This window comes from Myotis brandtii, unplaced genomic scaffold, assembly GCF_000412655.1.
Source record: "Myotis brandtii unplaced genomic scaffold, ASM41265v1 scaffold194, whole genome shotgun sequence".
NCBI lineage: Eukaryota > Metazoa > Chordata > Mammalia > Chiroptera > Vespertilionidae > Myotis > Myotis brandtii.
This window is the reverse complement of record NW_005357232.1, coordinates 154,622-161,295: the sequence shown is the minus strand read 5'-3', so window position 1 is coordinate 161,295 and position 6,674 is coordinate 154,622.

Below are 6,674 nucleotides of genomic sequence, written 5' to 3'. Positions count from 1 at the left end.
GAAATCATAAAGCTTTGCTATACCACACAAGAAATAAGATATGAGCCCTGGTTGGGTGACTCAGTTGTTTGGAGCATCGACTGTACACCAAAAGGTTGAGGATTTGATCCTCATTTGGGGCGCTGAGAGGCAACTGGTTGATGTTTCTCTTTCATATCCCTATATATATATTTTTTTTTAATCCTCACCCAAGGAAATTTTTTTCCATTGATTTTTAGAGAGAGTGGAGAGAGAGGGAAAGACAGAAATATCAATGTGAGAGAAACACATCCTGCACGAGCCCTGACCAGGGCTCAGGCCAGGGAGGAGCTTGCAACCGAGGTATGTGCCCTTGACCAAATCAAATCCGGGACCCTTTGGTCCACAGGCCGACACTCTACCCACTGAGCAAAACCAGCTAGAGTATCACTGCATCTTTCCCTCCCTCTATTTCTCCCTTTCTTTCTCTAAAATCAATAAAAACATATCCTCCGGTAAGGAGATATATATATGAAAGAGATGTAGATTTCATGAAATAAGTGGAAAAGAATTATACATAAAGGTTAAATTAAATGGTTTGTACCTTTTTTGTGAAATAGCTATGGATCAAAGATTTATTACTGCTTATTGTTAATTGTGTTAGAAATGTATAGAAATCATATAGTCTTTCTTTCAAAAAGTCTTATATGAGGGGGAAGGGGATGAGTTAACAAAACTGGTGTTAGCCATTTTCCTAATTTGAAATATATTTAGATTTTACAATGTATCTGATTTTTTTTAGGCTTAACTGCTTTTTTTAGAGTAAAACAAAATTGTTGATTTGTTGTTTTAATTTTTTAAATATATTTTTATTGATTTCAGAGAGGAATGGTGAGGGATAGAGAGAAACATCAGTGATGAGAGAGAATCATTGATCAGCTGCCTCCTGCATGCCCCCCACTGGGGATTGAGCCCACAATCTGGGCATGTGCCCTGACTGGGTATTAAACTGTGACCTTCTGCTCATAGGTTGGTGCTCAACCACTGAGCCACACCAGTTGGGCTATAGTTTTTAATACTATTGCGTATTGAGTAATATGTATCCTTTGAATTGCTATATTAGAATTATATTTGTTATGAAGTTAATTTAGCAGTACTTCCCACCTTACCTTAGTTTTGTTTTTATCTGCCTGCTAAAGAAAAAAATGCTTTATAGTTATAGTACAGCAGTTCTTAAGAAATATCAGGTGACTGAATTAATATCTTGTATCCTGGCCATAGGAACAAGTTTTGGAATTACTAGACGTATCATTCAGTGTCATTGCCTCTGCAACAAATACGTTTCCTTCTTGAGCTGGGTATTTTATTTCATTCAGACTTTCTCTTGGCAATATGTAAAGTAAATGAATAGAATTCTAGAAAATGAGCCTTAGGTGAAACAGAAAATTTCATGACATTCTCATAGCAAAACCCTAAAATTATGGGCCACACTAATATGGTTGATATTCTTCTGAGTAACTCATTACAATAATTGTGTTTTTATTTAAAAAGGAACATGTTCAGCCCAGCCGGCATGGCTCCGTAGTTGAGCATCGACCTATGAACCAGGAGGTCTTGATTCCGGTCAGGGCACATGCCCAAGTTGTGGGCTCCATCCCCAGTGTGGGGTGTGCAGGAGACAAATGATAAATGATTCTCTCTCATCATTGATGTTTCTGTCTCTCTCTCCCTCTCCCTTCCTCTTCGAAATCCATAAAATATTTTTTTACAATAATAATAAATAACTAAATAAAAAGAACCGTGTTCAGTGTGGAACCTCTGCAAAATACAGAAAAGAACAAGGAAGAAAGGTAAATCATGAACTAATTTTTTTTTTCTTTTTCAGAGAGGAAGGGAGAGGGAGAGATAGGAACATCAATGATGAGAGAGAATCATTGATCGGCTGCGTCCTGCACACCCCCTACTGGGGATGGAAACCCCTATTCGGGCATGTGCCCTTGACTGGGATCAAACCTGGGACCTTGCATGATGAGGAGCCAGAGCAGAGTTTTAAGCAGAGGAGTGGCATGTTCTTTCTGAACCACAAATCTGACCATGTTGAGAATGCATGGGAGGGTGAGGAATTTGGAGGCAGTTAGGAGGGGAGGCTTTATTAAGGCAGTGGAAAGTACATTCGGAGCGAATATATTTGAGAGGAATGTAGAATTGATAGGACTTCATTAATTTTATAATTAAATGAAAGGTGTAGCTTTAATCATTATTTGCAAAAGGCTAGCTATATTTTTAGTAATATTGATATTTAAAGTCACTTAAGCATCAAATTGGCTCAGAAAAGACAACAGGAAATCTATAAATGTGAAAGGGGGAGAGGCAAACCAAGATGGCAGCATAGGTAAACACCAGAAATTGCTGCCTCCCACAACAAATTCAAAAATACAACTAAAAGACAAAACGGACAGTCCCGGGTTCAATTCCAGTGAAGGGCATGTACCTTGGTTGTGGGCACATCCCCAGTGGGGAGTGTGCAGGAGGCAGCTGATCAATGTTTCTCTCTCATCGATGTTTCTGACTATCCCTCTCCCTTCCTCTCTGTAAAAAAATCAATAAAATGTATTTTTTAAAAAACAAGAAAGAACTGTGGAGCTCGAAATTTGAACGTCTTTGCGCTGATATAGAAATATTGGAGAAAAACAAAGTTCACAGCACAAGTGGTCTGCTTTGAAAGACCTGGAGAAAGAAGATTTGTTGATTTTTAACACCTGGAATAGTATTCCTGACTCATATAATCAACTGAAAAAACTAGCGTTTGCTGTTCTTTACTAATTGGGTCTACATATTTATGCGAACAAGCATTTTCAAGCATGAACCTTATCAAGAGTAAATTGAGAAGTCGTCTTATTGATGAGAACCTGGAATCATGCCTGAAATTAAAAACAACAACATACAAACCTGACTTACCTAAACTTTCCAAGGAGGTGAAAGGCCATTGTTCACATTAGTGTTTGTCAGTCATTGTCATGATTTAATTTTATGGATATTTTAAAGTAAATTGTTAGGAATTTAATTTTATCAATAAATAATATCGTTATTACGTATGATATCAAGTTTTATTCAACGTACCTATAGTTTAACTAAGACTTAAAACTTTTTTTTTCAGAGGTTTCCAACACATTTTATTTTGCAGACCACTGGATTGTAGTTTTTGAGGACCAACATCTGTATAAATCCCTATAAAATGTCCAATTAACTTCAGTTCTGTAGCAGCCTCTCAGGTACTGTACACATTCTATGACTTGAGCTCCAGTGAGACATGCCAGACAGGCTGCTCTCGGGCTCCCGAAAGGGGGAGTGTCCATGGTAAAGCCTCTTCCAGGTCTTTCTCTCCCCAGTGGCGGTTTCCTTTGACAAGAAGTTGATCGGTTCACATGGTTTTGGGGCCTGTATGTAGGAAGCATTTAGAAACTTGCAGCGATGTGGTGCTTGTTCTCTTATGCAGACATTTGAGGGGTCAGTGTACTTGTGCTTAATGACAGGAATCCCTCCAGATCACTTAGTAGGTTACAATATAAGGAAGCCTCTGCTTCTAAGTAACACAGATAAACACCTTTTTAGATCGCTTATTTTTTCTAGAACTACGAAATTTAACTCAAGAAAATATAGGTCCCATGAAAGACTTAAAAGTTTTATAAAACTAAAATCTAGTTTTCCCCAATAAATTGTACTTTAGCCAAAACCCTCCCAATGCTTCTAAAATAATACTAAAAGGGGAATCTGTTATACAAGAGCAATAAAAAAAATTAAATATTTACTTGAATAACAAGTTTAAGTTCGAGCTGCAATGTTGGCAATGCAGACTTTTAACACATCACAAAAAGCGTGCACAAAATAGTTCTGGCGCAAAGGACAAAGTAATGCTCAGAATCAGGTTAAATAGCTGCTGATTTTAAGAAAACAAAAGGCCTGAAATCACTATACAAAATATAAAATGTATTATGCACTACCATCCACAGAACAGTCTTTATTATTGATTCTATTTAAAAATTATTTGTGTAATTATATATTGAATTGTAAATGAATATTATACATGAACCCTCCCCCCCTTTTAGAAGGCAATTTATTGTTGCACTATAGAACATCTAATTACATTGCAAAAAGTATCCTGTTTTTGCTATTGATAAAGAATGAGGTTAATGATATTACTGTAAATATTAGGAAGGCTACAAAAAAAAAACGAAAGACAATTTCCTTTTTATCTTCTAAGTGCTTTCCATGCAGAGTTAAGCACCTGCCTTGTTTAACTGAATGCATATTGGGAAACATCCTGGGTCAAAGAGATGCTCTTGAATTAGAAGACGAGGCTTTACAAATCAAAACTCAAAGGAATCATGCAACCTTCTATCTACTGGGATACCACTGTGTCACCAATTCCATCTTTCCAGAATACCTTTCAAGACACTTAAAAAAGATCAAACTGATGATAAATATACATGAAATGAAAGGCACAAAGTGCAACTTGACACTATGACTGGTAATGTCTGTGCTATGTGAAAGCACCTTTAAAAAGAGCCTATGTGGCAAGAGATGTGTCTAAAGATTCAAAATGAATCACCAGTATTGGATAACAATATAATTCTCAACTCAGAAGCTGCCTCAAGATTAGGTGTATCTTCAGTTAATGTAACAGGAAGGGTGGGGTGGGAACCAGGTAGAGGGGAGCTATGGGGGGGAAAAAGAGGAACAACTGTAATAATCTGAACAATAAAGATTTAATTTTAAAAAAAAGAAAGGGGGAAAAAACACATTTTTAATGACGGTAGAAACATTTTGAAAGCATGAAACAAATCATTAACTAAAAAAATCACAGGTCTGGTATGTGAATTTAGATTTACAACCCAGATTTGCAGTAATTTTCATATAACTGGTTTCAATGGGTAAGAAAATTTAAAAACTACCATAGCTATAGCATCTTTGAAATGTAATATCCTATAGTTTTAAAAATCACAGTTGTATATTCCATTATTCTGTGTGAGCTTTTGTCGTAAAAATCTTGTCTATCCACATATAAGCCATGGCTAAATTCCTGGATCAAACATTTTAGAAGGAATTTAGCAATGTTTTTTGTCACATAATCTATCTGCTCATTAGAGAAAGCCTGACCACTCTGCTGGTGATAGAAATTGGAATTTTCAGGTCATCTGAAAGATCACTTTCTATTTAAAAAGATTTTTAATTCCTACTAGTAAATAAAAGCTATTTATAAACGTGTCTTAATTCCTTTCACAAGTACTATCCAGAATCAAAGATTCCTCTTTTTTCACCACCTTGAAAAAAAATTACTTAGCCTTATTAATTTTTAATGTTGCTGTTATGGTAAATAAATTTACTTTTCTGAAAAGTCCTACACTCATCAGGAAGCATTTATTGAGTGTCTATTTGTAGAACACTATTCTAGCCATCCTGAGAAATAAGTTTCTCAAGGGCACTTTTATAATCCACTTGGTGAGACAAAATAGACCTGTGAACTAATAAATATTCAGTGACAAGCAACTGAAAAAGCACTATGGGGATGCAGGAAAACTGAAGGATCAAAGGAAAATATTTCCTAGAAGACAGTTTTAAATAGAACTTAGAGAAAATGAATGTTTTTTAAAAGTCAAGACATTTTCCCTTCAAATATAGAATTATTTTTTGACATGAGGTTCTTTCTTCACTGAGTATATCTGTTTTCATGGGTTCCCTGAATTTTTTCTAAGGATCCATAATCAGTTTAGCAATTACCTGAGAAGCCCAGGTAAGTAAAAGATCCGTTTCAAAGAAGCTGTTTTTATTTTGTTTTGTATATAAGATTTCATTTGGAATAAAAATGGTTTCTGGGCGAGAAAACCAAGATGGCAGTGTAGGTAAACGCGGTATTCCACACCTCCCACAACCACATCAAAATTATAACCAAAATACAGAACAACCATCATTCAGAACCACCTGAAATCTGCCTTAATGGAAGGCCTACAACTAGAGAAGTAAAGAAGAAAGAACATTGAGACTGATAGGAGGGACAGGGTGCAGAGCGAGCTGGTTAGACACCCACATGTGGCATTTTTTAAATCAGGAGGGATATCTAAGCTGTGGAGGCCTCTGGTGAGAAAAAGGGGTCCCAGCCCCACACCAGGCTCACAGCCCAGAGTTTTGGTGCCAGGAGGAGGAGTCCCTATAACTTTGGGCTGTAAAAACCAGTGCGGTTTGCAGCTGAGTGACAAGGAGGCTGCTGGCGACCCAGGCAGTCCCTCTTAAAGGGCCGGTGCACGGACTTACTTCTGAGCTCCAGCCCTGGAGCAGTGGCTTGGGGAATCCAGGATATACAAGGAGGAACTGGATTGTCTGGCATCAGAGCAAGAACTAAGTGGCTTTCTCCTAAACAGGGGGTGGCGGGGGGGGCTTGCAGGGGTCATTGTTCCTATGCTGAGACCTTCCCCATTGCAGAGCTGAGTGGCAGGGACCATATCTGAGTCTCCATCAATCTGGCTCACACTGTTCACTTCCGCCTAGTGATTCTCTAAAACCCGGGCCCATCCAATTTGCAGCCCCACCCAAGCTGTTTGCAGCAGCTTTTCCATATAAATGGCCTGTCTTGGCTCAGGCTTCAGACTTTCCTAAAATCTCTCAAACAAGCAGGAGCTGGCATCAGCATGCCCCCTGCCACTCAATAACAGACCCCAGGC